Genomic DNA, 23,937 nt, shown 5'->3' on the forward strand with positions numbered 1-23,937 from the left:
GGAAAATGATGCGGCTAGTTACAAGGACTCCATAGAGCCGGAATCGCTAACACATATCACACGTGCAGCTGTACGTAACAGCGTATTATAGAGCGCTATATTGACAAAACTGTTCTAAACCTATTCGGAAAATTATGCTCTCTGGACTAGGGTATGGTATGAAGGCAACTGTTCTCACTGATATTGGAAACATCCTCATCCTATTCTGGGAGCGGTCGGGTAGCCTAGTGGTTAAAGCGTTCGCTCGTCACGCCGAAGACCCGGGCTCGAATCCCGACATGGGTACAATGTGTGAAGCCCATTTCTGGTGTCCCCCGCCGTGTTGTTGCTGGAATATTGCTAAAAGCGGCGTAAAACCAAACTCACTCACTCATCCTATTCTAACCCGTCTATAAACTTGGTGAAACATTGAGATCATAACAGAAACAGAAACATTTGAACTTCTATCTTACACTGTGATGTCTTTCCGTTGCTGAGGAGGAGATGTCCACCACAAGGAGTACGTTGGTATGAGAGAACACCTCTGGTTGCTTGCAGGAGTAGCCCAGTGGTTAAAGCGTTCGCTCGTCACACCGAAGATTCGGTTCGATTCCACTTATGGGTACAAGCCCATTTCTGGTGTAACCAGTCGTGATATTGCTTGAACATTGCTAAAAACGGTGGGAAACCATACTCACTCACTCACTCACTACTTTCAGCGGAAAATACTGATCTCTTAAAGTAATTCTTGCTGCTTGTAAACTTATTTTGCAGACCAATATATTCGAAATTATACTTCTGACTTTGTCCAACGCACACTCCTATATTTTAGTTTAGAATTGTTTAATTTGAAATTGCGGTGGACATTCTCGAAGTAGCTGTGTAGATGAGTTTCGACAATAGCGACGAAGAAGTCCTTTGAAATCTACGACTATGGAAAACAATGAAAAAAGTGCAAGATTGAAGAAGATGGACAAAAATTAGCCAAAACACACGCCTGAACGCAATAAGTGGTTTAGTTTAGCCCATGCACGTGCAAAACATGACAAGTAACAGTCATTGTGGGTATCAATGGTACGTTTCAGATGCAACTGAACTGCATTCTTGGAAGGTACAAATGCGACGTTTTTTAATACTTTTATCTTTTACCATCTGCGGGACATCTCAATAATGACGCTGAATACCACCACTGATGTGAAGTGTATATACGTTTATAAACATCAATAATAATAATAATAATTATAATGATAATAATAATTATAATAATAATTTGGTTGTAAATAATATGGGGGTGTAATGTATTTATAACACAATATATATTTATATTCATGAAATGTCATAATGATATACATAATATATATTGCATAAATATATGATATATACAATACACGTACATATTCTAATAATGACATAATTACGGAATTCAGGCTGTGGAAGTCATGTGTGTATTCATAGTTCGTTTTCAGCTTCGTGTGGACAATTGCAACATGGCTGAAATTATGCCGATGCGACGTTAAATATTAACTCACTCGTGTGGACAGCTTTATAAACATTGCACTTAGATATATCAATGACCTCGATCGGAGTTCACGGTACAGGTTTATTGATATACTAATATGAAACAGAATACAAGCGGTAAAATGAGAGTCCACGAATAGCCGTATACATGTATACATGACGCCGTTATTGAATTATGTGAATTGCCCAAACGATGCTTTAGAAACTCTTTAATACTGGACCAGCGTACATTAATATGCCCAGGTAAGCTTATTCAAGAACAAATTAATAACGAATTGTGAATATATGTGGCATTTGCAACTCTTACACCATAAACCCGAACACACTGTATCTACTGTACGAGAGCGGGAGAGAAAAACTGTAATATAATTCTAGTACTATGTGTAAGACCTCAGTTTCCATAATTTTACACAAGAAATGTTTTGTAACTTTTATTTTGCTTTTATATATTCCATTCCCATAAAATTCAAATTCCCACCGACAAGTTATTTTCTTGGTGGTGTTCACGATTGTGTTTCCAAATCCCCCCAAATCTCACTCTTTGACAAGGTTATGCCTGCAAGCTATTCGTCACCTGGGATTCACTCACCGTCCCCGCCACATACATCCATTTATCCGGATAAATAAACTCATTACCAGTTAATTTTTCCCGTGCTAAGAAGTGGGCAGACCTGACTACAAGTGCCAAGCTCAGTGTACAAAAGCCCCGCTCTCCTTGCGGCGGTTCCTCGTATTATTGTTCGCCCCTATTCTTCTATATTTACGCTGTTGTTTAGAATAATATTTTCCGCGAGTCCTGCCATTCATCTTAAAGTATTTTCCTAACAATTATAAGAGGGGGACTTCGTGGGATCCAGCGAAACGAAACACCTCAAGTGTGAGGGTTTATCAGAACAAGGTTCGGCACTCACCCGCTATATACACCCTTAAGCCCGGAGAACTGGATCGTAATGCTTTTGTATAAAACCATAATTAAATTTTCGGGGTAAATCCGTGATTGCAGCCCCTGGGGTTATCCAATCCATTCACATCTATTCCGTATCAGTCAATATTTTTATCTATTAGCCAACCGTGATAACTTGTTAAGCTAGTATACGTCCCTGAAAGCTGCCTGCTCCAAGTGTCGGAGCAGCAGCGAGTGTGAATCTCGCCCCTCTGTGTGTGAATGGATTGCTGACGAAGCAGCCAATCAGAGAGCGCTATCTCATTAGGCCTGTCTTCATCATCCAATGAAATGGGCACAATAACAAATCTGCTGGTGGAGTAGTTATATGCGATATTGTAAAATTTAATGGATCTTAATGCGAATTTGATCAATGCGTATTCGTCGAGGATCTGAATGGCCCAATCGGAGGCTGTGTATGTTTGAAGTTCGCGTGAGAGCAGTAGTTTAAACACATGGTGTTTAATCTAGCTTTCAGACGGCCGTTCGTACAGCGATCACTGCGGCCAGTCTGAATACCTCAGCTTTGAAATTACGATTCTTCTCGACACACGGGATATCTCTTCACCCCCGGGCCTAATTCTCCTACCCTCAGGAATCTACAAGAGGGTCAGCATCTGTGGTCATTGTTGTGTTATCTACTCTGCACATCCCACTAAACATAGTGTATTGGATACATATTACCTGTAATTTACACCTCCGTGGAGCCTTTGATGTTGCCGCCTCAGGTGTTTTAATAACGTGGATGTAGCAAGGTGAGACATTTTTCTTTTCCAATTATTTCATTAAGATAAATAATAATATATTTTTTTCTTTGATGATATGAGTTCAAATATGTTAGATATGTCAATGAACCCCAATGCAAAGTTTACATTATAGATACTTGAAAAGATTAAAGAGATTTAGAATTATTAGAAATAATGATGGATTTACAGCTCAGAGATTTGTATCGCATTCATCGAAATCCGAGTGTGAGCAAACTGTCTGTCACATTCGTTGCAATTTATGACTTTAGATAAACCGAGGGCTGGACTAAACTATTTAATAAAACATCGCAACCAGAGAAGCGAACTACAACGCACTCCAAGCTGTTAATAATACCGCTAGCTGTCTTGAACAATAGAGTATATATATATATATATATATATATATATATGATGATATACGTATCTAGTACTGTGAATATCTAATAAATTTCACACCCAAACAATTTCCGAGTGATTGCAAACATTGTCGTACTCTATATGGCGTACTCTATATGTGTACCGTCTTGTGTAGTGAATGCTTATGGCAAATTCACAATTAAGGATTTACACACATATGTAGATTTGAAAGTGTGAGCGAGTGTGACATGGTATAGTCAGTTTTTACTTCATTACAAACATGTTTCTCCCATACAAACATTACAATCACATTTCATCAATACAAACATTACAATCACGTTTCAACCATACACATATTACAATCATGTTTCATCCATACAAATATTGCAATCATGTTTTACCCCTTCAACCATTACAATCATAATTCTCTAATCCAGTATGATTGATAGGTGCCACATGGTTCCCATGATACGCTACTGGGATATAGTTCAACTGAAATTTACATGCATGCTTTCCATCACACGGCTTTCCCTTGTAACATTCTACTGTCATGTCATTCTACAATCTGATAAAACCATTGCTCGAAACTGTTTATTAATCAATATACATGTACATATATTCAGTGTGAAATGGTCAGCTGTGAGCTGATGGGACTTTACTCAACCACAATGCCATGACAGTTCGAGCGCTGCAAAGAGTTTGGGTGTGTTGATGAGTTAATTAGTTGCCAGGGCGATCACGCGCCCGACCCAGAGATATGTGGTATAATGTCACACCCATTCTGATAACATTATCACATGGAGGGGATGAAATTGTTTAATTGTCTTATATACCAGACCAGAATACGACTAACTGCCTCGTTTAATTAATTAAGTACAGATGTATTTCTACTTGCTTTTAACGCAAGCATTCACGTTGAAGTTTTAAGTGGCATGTGACAGTGCGTAAAAACACAGATGACTATCAAAACATGGCTTTCTATACCTGTATATAAGGAATGATAGGTTTTAGACCTCTTAACTAAACGAGAAGTGCTGAAATAAGTTTATCAGTATAAACAGCCCACTTGAGCAAAGGGGAAATGCAGCTCTCTGTAGCTAAATATAAAACTTAAAATAGTATCACTTAAATGCTAGTTACAAATGATATTTATATTATATCTTTTTCATCAAATGTACAAATAACATAATCTCATACGCTACTTCGTGTCAACCTGAGTCGAGTACAATGGACTGGGTGGTGTTTTGAAATGTAAATATGCCATAGAAGTATGTAAATTAAGATTTCGAAATCAATGTACGTTGGTGGATGTCAGTTCATGTTTATGAAGATTTAACGCTTTCTGGTTAATGTCGTTTGAATGAATACAACCACCCAGATTAACCATTAGCTGGAGTCTGAGCTTCTTAATTTTAGACTTGTGGGGTAGCTGCAGATAAACAGTTTGAATATACATCAAATACAACTGGAATTGTTTTGGTTAAATGTGTTTTTAATCGAACGGATTCATGTAAAACGACAGATTCTTTTCCGGAAAGAGAAATATTTCAGATTGGAGTGTTTGTCTGAACTATCCATGTCTTTGAGAAAAACTGTTTTCTGAAATAGAGAAATATTCACTAGATGATTAAAAACATATACGTTATATACACTTGATGATATATTGAATTACTTTGTAATAGTTGCTTTAATTTCAGAAGCATCAATATTTACTTGACGATCAATCGTAACTTTAAATGCCAATTGTAACGCAAATGGAATTGATTATATATGAACATTGATGCCATCTGAAACATATTAAGTCGCTGCTAACAAGCTGGTAACAAGCTGTTAACCCAGGTTGAAATCTCCATGCAATTCCATTAACAGAATTATTTTCTTATTATCAATATGCAGCCAGTAATAATGCAAGTCTATCTATAGATCCAGCATAACAGCAGATAAATATGGACGGCATATGCCTAGCAACTGGTTACCTGCCGCACAGGGCTAGAGGTTAATTGTAGCCAGGTGTGTGTTGTGCTTATGAAGTAATGTTTACTTGGATGAGAAGCTTGTTTCAACAGTCGCTTCATATGTGTATTTATTCACGTGCTGATACATATTACCAGATGATATCAAACAAGTATGTTGATGTTATTACCGTATAAATCTGTATGTGTATGCAAAGCTTTGATGATCAAAAGATGAGAGAAGGGAGTTTTAATGGATGTAGGCATTTCTCAATCTGCTGACGGAAATGCAGGAGATGTTTTCTGCAATTGATACAGACGATGTGTGTGTTATGGGGGAGGATGGGTTCTGGGGGAGAGGATTTGGTTGGTGTGCAATTGATTATATTGATAGATCATTAACCTCACACACAGAGATGTATCCATAACGTCATAAATGTCTTGTACAAATTAGACACAACTTTCTTGACAATATTGATTTCATTTTTTTTGTAATTCAGAAAATGTAATGTGTAAAAATGTTCTGTTATCCCATTTTTGCAATAGGGTTAGACAACCGTCGAGTAGAGTTGTCTCCCTTAAGGTGGCTGCTCTAACTGTACATTCGAGTCACGATAACGCTATTCCTTGTTCGCGTACGCCAGACTCACGTCCCAAAACAATCATACATATTTTGTACCCTGCCCCCTGTGGGTGTTTTGTACAATAAATATGCTTATTCTTCTTCTTCTACCATAAATGATTAAGAAACATCCACGGAAGAATTTCACCCCAATGTCATAAAAAACATACAATTTCATAAATATTTTTTATACATATAATTTATCATACCAAAAATATTAAACGACCAATGTGATGTTGAAGTGAGTTAACGAGGGGGTTTATACCGACATGGATGGAGATGCCCATTCAGTGACACACACCCATGCACTGCAGCAGCACCTCAATCAGAAGAAGCATAAATCTGTTGTGTCAGGGCACGCCACTATTTGTGGGGCCGCCGTGTTGGGGCCAATAAAACACCGCTGCTACAGTCGCGCCGAGATACCACGTGCTCCATATTGGACCTATTTCACAACATGTGAGATGTTTGTTTGCTTCTCGAAGAACGCAACCCTCCTACTAGCCCGTAAAAGTCAAGCATGTGTTTCATTAGCCAGGAGTAATGTCTCTTCCATTGGTCACGTGACCATTCGGTACAGACAAGCTGTTATTAGATGAGGAGGACAACGGATACAAGAATGGTTTTCTTACGCGATTTGGAGGCTTCCAAAGGACTTTTCCTTATTTCGGTGTGTTTTCTTGTATCTCTGTCCATTCACCTCTCTTTCCCCGTCCCCTCTCTCTTTCTCTTCCTTTATTCCTTTATTGTTCTCTTCTTCTTCTGCATTCAAAAATGAGCTTCAGCAAAATCTGTCATCGAACCGATGTTTATGTGGAAAGTCGGCACAATACATCTCTCTCTCTCTCTCTCTCTCTCTCTCTCTCTCTCTCTCTCTCTCTCTCTCTCCTCTCTCTCTCTCTCTCTCAGATACTACATGCGACTACATCAACGTGGACATTGTTGTTTGTTTGTTGTTTAACACCGCACTCAGCAATATTCCAGCTATATGACGGCGGTCATAGCGAGTCAGGACCAGACAGTCCAGTGAATGACACCATCAGAATTAACCTACACAACTAGTGTACGATGGCTTGCATCAACCAAGTCAGCCAGCCTGATCACCGATCCCGTTAGTCGCCTCATACGACAGGAGGCATGGCTAACCCGGATCTTCACGGGGCAATCAGGTAACGAATTACATGTTCGAAGGTCTTAAAGAGGGACTTTGCCCTCTGGTCTGGCGTCTAATTCCAGTCTACATCACGCGGAGTCAGAGAGTCGACACACGACTACACCGACGAGGACATTTTCATTACTGATACACGTCGCCCTGGCGTCATTGCGTATATGTTTCCATCACAAATAGATGAAAGTTGCTAAGCTTGGTTTATTTCATATAGGTCACACGTTTAATCTGTCTCCTATTACATGAAATAGCTGCGTGGTTTTGATCATTGTTAATCACACCAGATAACGATGACGTGTGTGTGAAGTGTGCGGTTTGGGTTACACACCACCGCAGAGATATACGTGTATATCTGTCTCGACATGCGAGACCCTCTGTTTCCACCTTAACAAGCGAGCTCCTATGTTAACAAGCGAGTTCCTATGTTAACAAGCGAGTTCCTATGTTAACAAGCGATTTCCTATGTTAACAAGCGAGTCCTTACGTTAACAAGCGAGTTCCTATGTTAACAATCGAGTTCCTATGTTAACAAGCGAGTTCCTATGTTACCAAGCGAGTCCTTACGTTAACAAGCGAGTTCCTATGTTAACAAGCGAGTCCTTACGTTAACAAGCGAGTTCCTATGTTAACAAGCGAGCTCCTATGTTAACAAGCGATTTCCTATGTTACCAAGCGAGCTCCTATGTTAACAAGCGAGTTCCTATGTTAACAAGCGATTTCCTATGTTAGCAAGCGAGCTCCTATGTTAGCAAGCGAGTTCCTATGTTAACAAGCGAGCTCTTATGTTAACAAGCGATTTCCTACGTTAACATGCAAGCCCCTATGTTAACAAGCGAGTTCCTATGTTAACAAGCGATTTCCTATGTTAACAAGCGATTTCCTATGTTAAAATGCAAATCCATATGTTAACAAGCGAGCTCCTATGTTAACAAGCGATTTCCTACGTTAACATGCAAGCCCCTGTGTTAGCAAGCGAGTTCCTATGTTAACAAGCGATTTCCTATGTGAGGTGAGGTGAAATTGGGTTTAACGTCGCGTCCAAGATTATTGCACTTATATAGCGACGTGCATGTACGTGTATGTGTTTGTGTGGCTGCTTGTACTAGTCCGGACTGATGCCGATCTATAATGCTAGCTCACTGAGATACCATGCCGCACTTTAACATGAATACCCCACTCAGACACAGTATACTGACTTCGAGCCGACCAGTCCTTGTTTTAGCCCCTTAATGCCGAGCGCCAGACAGGGTAACAACAAGTTCCATCTTTTAACGTCTTTGGGTATGACGCGGCCGGGGATCGAACCCCGGACCTTCCGCTCTCCGGGCGGACGCTCTACCACTAGACCACGGAGGCGGTCCCCCTATGTGAGATGCGATCTCTTGTGTTAACATGCGAGTCTCTTTGTAGATGTTTAGTGTAGTGCGTAAGGGCTACAGTATGGAACAATGTTGCTAAATGAAGGAATGACTCTGGTAGATATCGAAAGAAAAAAGAACGAAACAGCGGCAGCAAACGACAGCAGATGGGAGAAGACAGAAGAGAATGTGAAGAATTAAAGAGAGAATGGGGGTGGAGAGGGGAAAGAAAAGAAGGAAAAGAAACGTTAGAATATCAATCAAATTCACACAAAGGGCAAGAGGTGAATGAAAAAACACCGAGCGAGGGTTAGGGGGAGGGGAGAATAATTATAGCCGTGGCGATATGGGGATTACCTAAAATTATGAAGATCACAAGTGATAAAGACTTGGATATCGGGAATCAAACACGAACTCGTTTTGTACTCATTACAAAAATTGTAAAAATCCAACACAATGTCTTTTTGTCTTCAACTATATCAAATATATTCCAGTTAGATTACATCGACCACTGACCTGCTTATTCCGTCAGTTACGTGATAACGCCGACCCTCTTGGCCAGAATTTCCATTTCAAATCAAATTCACTATAATCATTGTTGAAGCATGGTCTTGTCTGACCAGAAAGTCTGATTTTATTATTAACCCATCCAGCTACAAAGCAACATTGTGATGAAATGTGGGCAAGCAGTCAATGAATGCACGTCTTTTCAATGTCTTAAACCCTTTCATGGTGCCTAATGCATATAAAAGCTATCCTTACACCACCATCGCTCACACACATTTTGTATAATGAAAGGTTACGAAATCAAACAAATTCGGACCAGACAATGAAATATGGCCTATGAATATTCCAAATGGAGATTTCAGTGATTATTTTTATGAATTAGTTCAATTTGTCAGTGTTAGGCGCGCGTAAGCGTGGCTTATGACTTGGGAGTGAAGTTTTCTGGAGTGAGGTCGCAAAAAGCCACGTTTTTATTCATGGCGCAATAACAAGTAATCAGCGGAGTAATCCGGTCCTTAAACCTGTGATTACTCCGCCGCAACTCTCACATGGACACAACGGATCCGCATTCCTCCGCGGCCCTTTGAAGTTGTTTGATGACAAAACACTCTCCTTAATATTGATGAATTTCTTCTCCTAATCAATAGAAGCGAACACAATATTTACAAGTGGTTTGTGTTGGGAGATAGCTGCAAGTGTTGCCGGCCATTGCATCTTCATCGCATAAAGAAACTCACCGAGTTGGGATTGTGTGCAACGTACGTACCCATATCAGCCCGTTCGTTTCAATTGGAACATTTATACACGCTACCAGTTGATCAAACGTGGCTTGGAATTTCTTCGATTCGGTAAACAACCCGATTCAAGCTTTTGAACCCATCTCGGTTGCGTATACCGCTGCACTGGTCACTGCAAATACTACCCAGACGAAATGACCACAAATCTCGTGCTTCACTATTGAACATCTATTAAACACACTGCTCGAGTTATTCTATCTTTACGATGTCCAATTTTGAGGCCATATTAGCACCAACTCGATTTTGTTTAAACAAACTCCGCTTTCATTTGGCGAACATTGTCAAATTTATTACCGATTTGTTGGTATAAGATTCGTCGGCGAGTATGAAAACTTGCACCGGCTCGTGAAACGAGATTCGGAATGGGTGTTGGAGGGTTAGGATGCATAATAAAGAGATCATAACGGACTATGAAAACCACATAAAGACGGAGTAACGATACAGTCGGCCCGAGCGAGACTGAGCGTATTTATGACAACATAAACTCACGAAGCGCGTGGCGGAGGGCATAATGTTTTATTGACTAACTGCTCTGTGATTCCCGTTAGTTAATACATTTACTCTCCTCTATCGTTGGAAATCACGCGGCGAGATTATATCAAGACTCTGAATGATTTCGCATATGTGGTGCTCGTTGTAGCTTTATTATTATCAAATGACGGTGAATGTTTATGCGCGACGAAAGCCCAAAGCATGACGGAGCGGGCTCTCGTGTGACCCACGCCTCATAAACTACGGCTCACAAGCTAGGCTCGACTCTTACAGTGTTAAAGGGCTGCTTGCCTGTTAATGCGATGATCTGAATAGGGGATCTCGATGCTAATAGGAGGGGAGGATCGGCCCGCCGTATCACCCACCATCTCTGATTGGCTATTTTGATGATCAAATATTGTTTTAACCTGAATACGAATATTATTAGTTATTTTCACTTTATATGATGAATGACGAAGGTTTATAGATTACCACGGTGGTACGTTTTACTTAACATCGAAAATACATTAACTTGATGAAAAATACAAACCGAAAACGATTTTGTTTTCAAATCGTTTATCATATTCAGAACTTTTATTGACGTATAAAAATTGTTTGGTTTTTTTTTAAAGCATGGTATGTCCCTATGGTCATTGTGATTTTAGGCAATATTGAGATAAATGTATGATTAATAACTTAATAAACATCAGGTTTGGAAGTCGTGCATGTCGCCAAGTAGTAAAGCGCCCTCTAGTCGAATTGAGGAGTTTAGACCTTGACGTGCGTTGGTAATATCTATCATGCATAAACGTTGGTTTTTTTTGCATATAATAAAAACCATGTTTTTAGCTTAACCTTTTTTAAAATATCGTTATCTCACGTTTCTGACGAAGTACCAAATAAAAAGTTATTAATCTTTGATTAATGTAAGTTGTGAATGTGTAATGACTGAGCACTGTCATAATATTTGATACATGGGTTTGCAAGATTTGACCAAAATGGTCTGATAGTAAAAACATGGTGGTGCAGATGATGGTCATCAATCATCCAAGTAATCACATTAACGGAAGCATCAGAATTACGAATTGCGCGTCACGACATTCTGAATGACTACAATTTATTCAAATTTCTACTAAATTTAATTCATGGAATAATTGATGATAACAAGGTGATATGAAGGTATTTGTAAAGCTGTCTACGATCTTTACCACTGGTTCTGGCTTCCGTTTAGACTTGCATGACAACGCCAGGGTCAAAGGTCACGATGTGCTACCTCAAGGTCATAAATCTTAATTTTCTATCCCTCATAAATCATTATTATCCGAACGGCTACCATATCATAATATTTGAGCGAGACAGATTGACGGATATGTTATAAAAACGAAGAACGTATTTTTATCGGTGTAGTTTCACGCATTAGACTGGCCCGTTGCTGCCACGAACTCGTCTGAGGAGCTGATTTCGGAATAATATCATTCCAGAAAGTATCAAATCCGATTTTGGCGTTGCGTATCAATGAAACGTAGAATATCCTTGTCCGACATGTTTTCTTTTCAAAACGACGATAAATGATTATTGTGTCAGTGTACAAAAATATTAGTTTCCCTGACGTGGTAGTGTTTTCACAGTTGACGTCATTTGTTAGTAATCAAATCTTGGTGATGGTAAGACGGGCCGGAAATCTAACCAGGGTTAGGTTAAAGGTTGGACTGGGTTCTTACAAAAGCGGACTTTGAGCAGCTGAAATCGGTCTTACAGTTCAAACCGATGACAGCAGTAGAGTGGCTGTGTCATCCTTATAGTGGCCTAGCACAATACTCGGCTTTGAGGTGATAGGCGTTTCACTGTATGCATGCCTAGTCTCAGTTTACACGTGTGTTTTGTCTTCCCTTCCTTTAAGTCGATTAGAATAACACTCTGAGTTTCACTGGAATTTTCTTAGGTTTTGTTCTCGAACAATTGAGATTGAATTTTTTGACGAATTAGTAACATATAGCTAGCTATGATAAAAGAGAAACGGAATTATCTGTTCTGAAATCTTATCTCCTAGTTATCTAACTCTACAGATTTACTTATACATTGGGAGTGTATTATCATGTCTGGTCACAGGTTCGGTATAATCTTACATAATACTGATGAGAAAATCTTTTTACCTTTAACATTTCATCTCTGAATCAGAAGTCAGTTGCTACCTGGAGAGAGCCAGGCTTCGGTGGGCTGTCTGTAAGTAGTGGCTTCTAACAGGTGTATGTGTTGTTTGGCTCTAGTTGTTGTTTGTTGTTTAACACCGCTCTCGGCAATATTCCAGCTATGTGACAGCGGTCTGTAAATAATCGAGTCTGGACCAGACGATCCAGTCATTGACATCATGAGCATCGATCCCCGCAATCGGGATACGATGATTGCATCAACCAAGTCAGCGAGCCTGACCACCCCATCCCGTTAGACAAGCATAGTAGCCTTTCACGGCAAACATAGGTTGCTGCAGACCTATTCCACCCCGGATCTTCACGGGTCTGTTTAACTGTAACTTAGGACATTATCAATGTGATAGTAACAGCAACGCCCATGCATTTTCTCACAAATGGTGTCAGACGCTCATGAACAAATTCTAACTGAATGCCTTTTGTAATAGCAGTACAAAGTATTATGAATGTTTTACGATTGGTAAATGATAAGATGAAGATATCTATTGCGTAACATTCCATCGAGAAATAGTGACAATATTCTACAAACTACAAATATATACACGGTAAGGTAAAAAACATACAGGTATTTCCATGTATCTATCATTGCTTTTGGGTCGATGTGGCGTTAGTTTTGTCGGTAGGACAATGCAGGAGCTTAGAGATAGATAAGACAAGATCATTTATTGTTCATATATACTCATTTGGGGCCGGGTACAAACAGTTAAGACATACTGATGATAGAATTTAAAACTTTATACATGATTCATTCTGTTTTAGTGATATAAACACGTCTTATAATAAAACCATTCATGTCTTGCTCTTTACGAAACCGTAAAACTCAATGTTTTAATGGAACCATACCAGCTATTTTTCTTCATGAATCCGAATACGTCATTCCTTTCAAGGGGCCATGTCACTCAATCTCTTTACGAAACCACAAGAAAACATTATCTCCATGGAACCATACAGCCCTTTCTCATTACGAAACCAACAATCACATTCTTTATTCAAGAAACCATTTATGCCTTTCTCAATACCAAACCACATAAGCCATTTTCTTCATCAAACCATTAGAGACCGCCTCCGTAAGCTAGTGGTAGAGCGTCCGTCCGGAGAACGGAAGATCGAGTGTTCGAACCCCGGCCGCGTCATACCAGAAGTCGTTAAAAGACTGTAATTGTTGTTACCCTGTCTGGCGCTCGTCGTTAAGGGGCCAAGACAAGGATTGGTCGGCTCGGAGTCAGTATACTATGTCTGAGTGGGGTATTCATGTTAAACTGCGACATGATATCTCAGTGGACTAGTCCGGACAAGTACAAGCAGTCACACACACACGTGTATGCACGTCGCTAAATAAGTGCAATAATCTTGGACGCGTCGTGAAACACCTTACCACCTCACCTCATTAAACCATTCAACCATGTTTTAAATATGCAATGATGCATACAATATATGAACATTTATCCTATCTGATGAGATCCCAATGTAAGTATAATATAAGTAAAAAGAAGTTATATGTGAACGTTTATGAAAGGTACGTTTGTTATGACCAGTAGATGGTCCCTGGTTTGTCATTTCAAATTCACGATATTTTTAGGATTAGTATGTTTCCAGTTGTGTTTTTCTTTCAAAAGGAAACGCTGTGTATAATCGTACCTGGTGGAATGTTAGTCCTTAGACACACCAGGCACTGGGGGGATTTCCCAGGTGTAGCGAATCCACATGTACACTCACTCCTATATATCTGTGGCTGAATCTCGCATTCCCACGCTCTCTCACGTTTGCTTGGCCATTTAATTTATCGAAGTGGCTGTCAGCTGTGTTCATGTTGTTTTGCCAGGGATTAAAACGTGTCAAGCAAAAAGTATACATCAAAACATTCTTAAGCATAATCAATTACGACATGCAGGTGAATTACCGCAACAGCAGCTTTTCCATCACACTGCAACGTCGCCGGTGTGTTTCTTGTATACCAATTATGGTACCGTACAGTGTAGCTTATGTCTGTACAATGTTGTAGCACCTTATCACTCCACAGTGCAGATTATGTCTACACTATGCTTGTTAACAGGGTGCTCAACCTTCCAGGATGCTATTTTTCACTCTCTTGTCGCTGTATCTATGTTCATTCTTCAGACAACAGGTCTAGCGAGAGAGCAATTACTGACCATTTGCCTACCAGGCTGTCTGCGCATGACAGAAAGGTATGATGGGCATGGAACCTTGACATGATCTATGTGAAGGACGTAAGTGCTGGCGCCATTACACACGTTGCTCAACCCAAAACATTTCATATTGACTAAATACAGGTTTCTTCTAAATGGATGTAACCGAATTCAATATATCAAGACGGGTAATGTATTAAAGGGGTGTCATTCACACCCTGGGGACCGGTGGGGTAGCCTAGCAGTTAAGTGTTTAAGAATTCTAACCACATGTTTAGTTTTGTTTACTGGGCCAATTATTAAACCCCTACTCAAATCTCAAATCTCAAATCTCAAATCTCAAATACCAAGCCTCCAAAATCTAAATCCAACCCCCTAAACTTCAACCTCAACCCAAAACACAAATAACACAATTCCAACGATAGAACAATACCACAGGCCATATTCGTTGGCGCCCACGTCAATTGTAATGCTACCGTAACTGCTTGAAGAAATTCAGGATTTCGATACTGCTTTTTATCTGGCATAACAGCAGAGCCCCGTCCAAAGCCGTTAGTTTATTGGACATGTCAATTTTCTTTATAATCAAGTGACAGTGACAGTGACAAATTCTTCGCCCAATAATGATGTCGATGTCAAATAACAGGCAAAAAATAGCATGTTATGCATTCCACGAACACTTCCCAGACAAACGCAACATTGCGATAAGAACCGTTAATACTCAAATAACATCATCTGTCACTATTCTAAATCTGTAAGCCTTGTAAGCCGCTGTTTATACTCCTGAAGATGTAAAAATACATAATATTTTTTACTTTAATAATGTTGTATCGCTAATCGCTCAGAGGTGCGTTCGTGCTACAAACAAAGATATCTGAAAAAGTAGAACGATGAATACACTTGGGGCTTGTAATCCGGGCACTAGTCCATGTAACAGAAACTCGGATCGTCGGCACCGGACAGAGTAGGGAGGTCGTGCCATATGTCGTTCGCAGCTCCGTCCCCGGCATTTGTTTGTTCTGTGTTTTGAATCTCTCCGCGCGGATGGAGGAGCTGGGTTGATATTTTATAATCGGATGATAGATCAAACGAACACTGAAATCCGTTTCATGTTTGGCTATTTCTAGCCACAGTCTTCCAAAAGCAAAATGCCCGCTCTTGACGTCTGTTCGCCCCAAAGATCACGTCGTATCTCGGACATCGCGGATTTCTCGCGGGACCAGGACGTGTGAAAGACGCATTACATTTTATTCAGACAGATTGGTTGTTTTTGAACAGCGACGTGATTGTTTGAGCGAAAACACAGCCAGTGGGTAAGACGCCGTTCACCGGAACGATCGAAATGCACTGAAGTTATGGACAGTTGATATAGATATTTTATAAATGTGCACGTACCCAATAGTCCCGCAGTGTGAATATGCAGGGGCTGCACATTTGGGACACGGGAGGAATGTTATGCATTTGCACTGATCTGTGTTTGTGTACATATTCACTGCCTGGATTGGCCCGAAACTGTTTAAATGAGAGCGACCCGCAGCAGGTAATCGCGTATGTTAATTAAACACAATAGAACTCTGACATTCAGCAGGAATATAAATTATAAATACTAGTATCTTGCAGTATTTACGAAAATAACTATACAGCTTTGATAAATGATGGGCATCAATACGGTTGGTTGGCTTATTGTTTAACACAGCACTCCGCAATATTTCAGCTATATGACAGCGGTCTGTAAATAATCGAGTCTGGACCAGACAATCCAGTGATTGATATCATGAGCATCGATCCACGCAATTGGGATCGATGGCATGCATCAACCAAGTCAGCGAGTCTGACCACCCGATCCCGTTAGTCGCCTTTTACGACAAGCATAGTAACCTTTTACGGCAAGCATGGGTTGCTGAAGACCTATGCTAACCCGGATCTTCACGGTTCGGGCATCCATATGAATGTATGAAACATGAAGGAGAACATCACTGTCGTGTGATTATTTTGTGAATTTCCTCTGCGTCACTAGAGAGACTCAATGTAATTCTCAAATGATGCAAATGAAAAGTAAGGGCAACTTACCATCAACGTGAATTTGTCAACCATGCTAACCAAAAGCATCAGGCCCAACTCGTCACGACTTTCACTCACACCATTGCATTCTTGCCCTCCTATGATCATAACCCACATTCTGAGATTGTTCAGACATGTTGGAAGGATAATAAACGACAGAAATAAGGAAATGAAAACGTAACTGTTCCCGACTTACGATATTGTTTACACTTCTGACGAAGCAAGAACGAAGGTGATACAGTAACATCATTGTCTCCACCCACCTACTTAACTTCACCCTCCCTCCCTCCAACCCACCCACCCCCCTCTCGACTTCGCCACCACCCACCCCTCCGCCCAACTTCAAGGGAGCACCAGACAACAATGTATCCTTACGCTATTTTCACCAGGTGGGGAGATGTTTGGGATTAGCAGTCAATGTGAGTGAACGTGTTTTGTTACGGCTTTTTTAGCTGGTCCCAGTTTGTGTCGGCATGTGTGTGTCTCATGGTGGGGTCCCGTCACTACGGTGATAGGCTTGTAGAGTTTCCCCCTCCCCTCCCGAACAAGACACCATCGGGTTAGGGAGGCTTGAAGAATGCCCCGACGGAGAAGCTTCACTACACACTTGTACCCATCAGCTCTGATGAAAGACGTCCAAACATGCCTATCGCTTCGTTTACATCGTTCTTTATAATAGACGAACTTGCAACAACGCTGAGGGAACCGTAGTACAATGTATGGGCTTGTAAACAAGGGGGTCGCCCATCACTCGACACTGGCTGGTCTGTGCTTTGTGTTGACTTGTAAAGTGAGGAGGTGGGGTAGAACGCATGAAGGCGTGGGACAGGGTTTAAAGTGTGTGGGACAGGGTTTATAGTGTGGTGGGACAGGGTTTATAGTGCGGTGGGACAGGGTTTATAGTGTGGTGGGACAGGGTTTATAGTGTGGTGGGACAGGGTGTATAGTGTGTGGGGATACGTTTTATAGTGCGGTGGGACAGGGTTTATAGTGTGGTGAGTCAGGGTTTATAGTGTGTAGGGGCACAATGTTTATAGTTTGGTGGGACAGGGTTTATAGTGTGGTGGGACAGGGTTTATAGTGTGATGGGACAGGGTTTATAGTGTGTGGGACAGGGTTTATAGTGTGTCGGGACAGGGTTTACAGTGTGATGGGACAGGGTTTATAGTGTGTGGGACAGGGTTTATAGTGTGGTGGGACAGGGTTTATAGTGTGGTGGGACAGGGTTTATAGTGTGTGGGACAGGGTTTATAGTGTGGTGGGACAGGGTTTATAGTGTGGTGGGACAGGGTTTATAGTGTGGTCGGACAGGGTTTATAGTTTGTGGGAGGAGACAGGGGTTGTAAAACTGAGGGGATATGATTACATATATTATTAAGACGTGGATCAACGTAAACATGGGTGGTGCGTGGGTACTCAGTGAGACTTGTCACACAATTAACGCCTGATATACTGAATGCGGATATAGCGAAACATCCGATATAACGCAATTCCAATCACTTGCAGTTTGTAACAACCGGTATTGTTTATAAACATGTGGAAAATATAATACTTAATGTTTGTTTGTCTGGGGATTTTGTCTTTACCAGCGCTTGGGAAAATAACATGTTTTCTGATCAATAGCAATTTCACAAGTTTAGAAATCAAAACAGGTGAATTAGATTGTTGTTTAGCACAGAGACCTTGTGTGGGTTCCGTCGACTGTTAACTGAATGCTTTTAAATATTAAAAAGGGAAATTAATTGAAAAACAACAATCCATCCGGTGTTTTGAAAGGTCAGGCATTGGCACTAAGCACTTAAACATCACGATGACAACCGTTGAGAGGTTCCTTTGTTTAAAAAACCCTAGAAAATAGCTCCGAGAGAAACATCGTTGCTCGGTTTTCCCACAAATTGTTTGTCGAACTCTTACCGAAATTGTGGTCGACGTAAAACAACATCCGCATGGTATGGGTCAATCAAGCGTCCGGCAATTTAATTCCTCTCACATACTCTTTTGTCACACTCGGACAGTCCACTCCACACCTGGCAAAACAAAACAAGCTGGACATGCGGACAAACCTAAAGAAGAGCAAACTGCGGTATTCTGGTCGGAGCTAACCAAAGGGTCACACTTTAACGCGTGGTGTTTACTTTTGGGCGCGGGTGTATTTATCGTGTGCAGGTTGTGATCCGCCCCCTCCCCCACCATTGATGCAGTGAATACAGATGAACTGGAGAAGGCGTGGTGATACATGGTGGCCCTCGTGCTAAGCCTTCTGTGAAAGTACTCGCGTTGTTCGCGGGGATGTGTGTTACATCTAGCCGACATCGGGGCTCCAGGGGGCGGGTAGAGTAAGACGGAGCAGACGACAGAAATAGGAAAGGGTGGTTGGGTCAAAGAGGATCTGTTTAAGGAGGGTGTTGCGGGGTTTGGGAGGCATCCTTCCTCGATATAAACGGGGTGTGTGGTGCTTGGAATAATAGGACGTTTGCCAAGGGTTGTATTAGCAGATCGGGCAGTCAACGTTAATAGATTGGAGGGATTTCCAGTGTTCAGGGCTTTGGCAGATTGGAAAGAATAGATAACTGTATGGGTCACGATGACCTGGTCTCTGGGACTAAGATATCGGTTCTGTGCGAAAACTCGCCTTTAATATAATTGCATTTATATAGTGATGTGCATGTTCGAACGTGTGTGTGTGTGTGTGTGTGTGTGTGTGTGTGTGTCTGTGTGTGTCTGTGTGTCTGTGTGTCTGTGTGTGTGTGTCTGTATGTGTCTGTTTGTCTCTCTGTGTGTGTCTGTGTGTGTGCGTGTGTTGGGGAGACGCTCTATGCAGTCGACCACGGAGACCAACACTGAAATCTTTGCGCTAAGATGGCCGTGACACCCATACTGGTCTCCTTCGAAGACACAAAAACATAGATTTAATAAAACATTCACCACAAACATCCACCACCACCACCCTATAGTTATCCCCTTTTCAACTCTAGACTGGAGGGTCTGAAGCTAGTCTGTCCATACAGACCCTGAAACAAATATATCCAATGGAGCCCATACAAGTCTGTAATATTTGGCAAGTCTAGATTGCTGCAATATCAAGGTCTCTGAAAATAAAGTTCTCTTGGCTCCTTCATATTATATTTTATAACTATAATTTAACAACTGTTTTCGTGAATGTTACATAACAATTGGTCCCATAGTGTCGTAAATGATACATAACAATTTGCCCCATAGTATCGTAAATGATAAATAACAATTGGTCCCATAGTGTCGTAAATGATACATAACAACTGGTCCCTCAGTATCGTAAATGTTACATACCAATTGGTCCCTTAGTATCGTAAATGTTACATTACAATTGGCCCCTTAGTGTCGTAAATGTTACATAACAATAGGTCCCTTAGTATCGTACACGTTACATAACAATTGGTCCCATAGTGTCGTAAATGATACATACCAATTGGTCCCATAGTGTCGTAAATGATACATAACAATTTGTCCCATACTGTTGTAAATGATACATAACAATTTGTCCCATACTGTCGTAAATGATACATAACAATTTGTCCCATACTGTCGTAAATGATACATAATAATTGATCCCCCAGTATCGTAAATGATACATAACAATTTGTCCCATAGTGTCGTAAATGATACATAATAAGTTATCCCATAGTGTCGTAAATGTTACATAATAATTGGTCCCATAGTGTCGTAAATGCTGTAAAATTCTTGGTCACCGAGTGTCGTCAATGTATTAGGAATCTTTGTGTACTCTTTAGACAAATATCCCTTAACGTAATACTACTGGAAAATGGGACCCTCAGTGATGTAATTGCTACATCTGGATAAATGTCTGGATAAAGGAGTCTGTCTCCAAGAAGCGAGCGAGAGACTAAACAACAAAAGGTGCTCAACTCTAGATCTGAATGATTTGGCAAGTCTAGATTGCCTCGGCTCTTGGAAATTAAGGATTGTTCTGTGTTATATTTGGATGATTTGATTTTATTGTGTATCTATATATTTAAACAAGATTTATTTCTGGGACTATTTGTCAGTCTAAGGTAAGGGGAATCCGTTCTAGTAGTAAGCCAAGGCCGAGGCAATGCGTAACCCGGAGAAGGATGAAAGAAGTGTTTGAAACGAGATGTGGTATGGCAGGGCGGCATGCTGAAACCAAGTCTTTCGGAAATGGTGGGGTTCTGAGGCGTGCAGTTTCAGATGGGGTTGTTTCGGGATCAGGGGTTCAATCCATGTGCTTCCAGAATAGATATGTGGAGGTTTGGGTAGCAAAGGCCAAAGGAATCTGAAGATAAAAGATGAAGGCCTACAAAGTGAATTCTCACATCACATTCTACGAGTCTAAAGATCTTCTGTTACAACTGAGTCAGGGACTGCCTGTGAAAGCAGCGTCCATGTCTGTATTGCATCGTCAAGGGAAAATGCCGCCATAATAACAGAGAACCAGGCGTTTGAACCTTATTTCTGTCTTAGGTCATAGGTTAAATCTCGACGACAACATTAAAACGCCCATCGTCAAAGAATTCCATTTATTTCAAACTATGCAATGGTGTACTACTCAAATTGGTGAACGGTATTTTACAATATTGTCTAAAAGGCTCTATATATTCATTAATATACACATTTCATCAAACGGTAATCGACAACAATAACTGTTTGAAGTGTATCCTCCTTAATCCAGGAACCTCAGCTGCAGACACTCCCTCCTATAAGCACATAAATTCATTTATCTATAAAGGTGAAACGATACACCGATACTCCGATGCATCGCGATACTTGACCCACGATACCATATACGATAAACGTGGACCCATTTATCTATACGCCATGATACGGAACGCAAATCTCAAGCACAGCGTTTCCTCGCTATTGTGCCTTTCAACAAACCGCTAACTTGGTTATAGCGTGCGGTAACGCATTGCTCCCAAAAACGTACTTACATTTTTAATAAGCTCAGGTTTTACACTGACAGACGTTTTTCCCCATCTCAAAAAACATTTTCAGCTGATAACCGCAAGCACATAACACCGGAAATACCAGTCAGCAAAACCGAACTGAAGTACGCAATTCAATACCACCATTATACTATCTTGTTATCAAAATGTGTTCATTGTGTATCTGGACATGTATTTGTAATATATTTTATTAATTTTTTTTTGAAAATTCCATTTAATATGGTTTTCATTAAGTTAGGTGAAATCGTGTGTGAAGAGATACAGCAACCACGGTCAGATTACCGCTTTTGACGCATTGTAATGAACTTTAGTTGGTAGAGAATGGATACATATATTAAAAATGACATACTTTGACTCGTTAAAAGTCATATTTGTGGCAATTTGGCTACTATATGTCAACACAACATTTTCGCGATCGAAATACATGTCGCGCGGGAAGTCCCTACAGTGACTGGTCAAATTGTTCCATACGTAAAAATATCCTGCAACTGCAATCACCAGTACCAAAATGCTACGCTTGTGGTTTTTATAATTTTAAATACATATATAGTAAAAGCTGCAACTAAAGTAACACGATATTGAATATATTATTCCTGATAAAACAATAATTTCTGATACAATTCCTTCGACCATTGCATAAAAACTCTTTGAAGTTGTATCACTGGTGAAGTACATTCATTACTTTCTGGTGTTTGAACTTTGAATTGTTTTGAAGGAAAGTTAGAGAAAGTTCCACTTTGAAGCTTAACAACTTAGTCTTGTTATTATAAAATAATGTTGACTGTTCCAAACTCATGAAAGGTTCAATCTTGACATGCTTTAAGTCTTAAGTCAAGATACGTAACGTATCGTGACCAGAATATCAAGATGCGTATCGTATCGTGATCTTCCTGTATCGTTACAGCCCTATTTATCCATCTAAAAACCTGTTTATCTGGACACTGAAAATGATACCGTTCGGGTCAACGAGGTGCGTTTGTGCCGTAGATTGCGACAGCAGAACACTGACAGATAGTGACGGCGTATGAACGACATCCGTGGGTCAACTGGATGAACTACCAGAAACTAATTACCCAAGACCTCTGAAGATCGAGCGCTTGCAATGCATCAGCGTACAACGAATGTTTTAAAATCTTGTACTTGTCTTTGACCGAGTCCCGTGACTCGCGATGTTGACGTGAACACTGACGAGATCTGGCGGCCATGTTGACCGTGAACGTGCCTCTCTATCTGTCTTGTGCTGCTGTGACCTTTGCTTTGCTTGATGAAGAGGGGTGGCTCCCAACCGCGCGGTCACTTTGTCATGGCTGTCACAGGGGAGGAGGGTCAGTGCAATGACGTCTTTGCCTGAGTAGGTCACACTGCGGAGTATATTTCCATCTGCATCAGTGCAAGCATGGTTTTAGGTTTTCCGATGCCCGTTCGTCATGCTTGTTTCTCCGTGGGGGTTCGGAGGTGTGCAGTACGTCATGCTTGTTTCTCCGTGGGGGTTCGGAGGTGTGCAGTACGTCATGCTTGTTTCTCCGTGGGGGTTCGGAGGTGTACAGTACGTCATGCTTGTTTTTCCGTGGGGGTTCGGAGGTGTGCAGTACGTCATGCTTGTTTCTCCGTGGGGGTTCGGAGGTGTACAGTACGTCATGCTTGTTTCTCCGTGGGGGTTCGGAGGTGTACAGTACGTCATGCTTGTTTCTCCGTGGGGGTTCGGAGGTGTTCAGTACGTCATGCTTGTTTCTCCGTGGGGGTTCAGAGGTGTACAGTACGTCACGCTTGTTTTTCCGTGGGGGTTCGGAGGTGTGCAGTACGTCATGCTTGTTTCTCCGTGGGGGTTCGGAGGTGTACAGTACGTCATGCTTGTTTCTCCGTGGGGGTTCGGAGGTGTGCAGTACGTCATGCTTGTTTCTCCGTGGGGGTTCGGAGGTGTACAGTACGTCATGCTTGTTTCTCCGTGGGGGTTCGGAGGTGTGCAGTACGTCATGCTTGTTTCTCCGTGGGGGTTCGGAGGTGTACAGTACGACATGCTTGTTTTTCCGTGGGGGTTCGGAGGTGTGCAGTACGTCATACTTGTTTCTCCGTGGGGGTTCGGAGGTGTACAGTACGTCATGGTGGTTTCCCCGTTTGGATTCGGAGGTGTGCAGTACGTCAT

At 41.1% G+C, this 23,937-nt stretch overlaps 1 protein-coding gene across 1 annotated transcript in view; it reads left to right on the forward strand.

Moving 5' to 3' along the window:
* Nucleotides 1-2,840: 2,840 nt before the first annotated feature.
* Nucleotides 2,841-23,937, forward strand: part of LOC139452389 (fibroblast growth factor receptor-like 1) — a 113,866-nt gene continuing 92,769 nt past the window's right edge. The window contains exon 1 of the mRNA XM_071233850.1: nucleotides 2,841-3,195. The gene's annotated coding sequence lies outside the window, so the exon portion shown is untranslated. The remainder of the gene's footprint in view (nucleotides 3,196-23,937) is intronic.

The sequence above is a fragment of the Haliotis cracherodii genome, unplaced genomic scaffold (assembly GCF_022045235.1).
Source record: "Haliotis cracherodii isolate W230 unplaced genomic scaffold, xgHalCrac1.p SCAF_9, whole genome shotgun sequence".
Classification (NCBI taxonomy): domain Eukaryota; kingdom Metazoa; phylum Mollusca; class Gastropoda; order Lepetellida; family Haliotidae; genus Haliotis; species Haliotis cracherodii.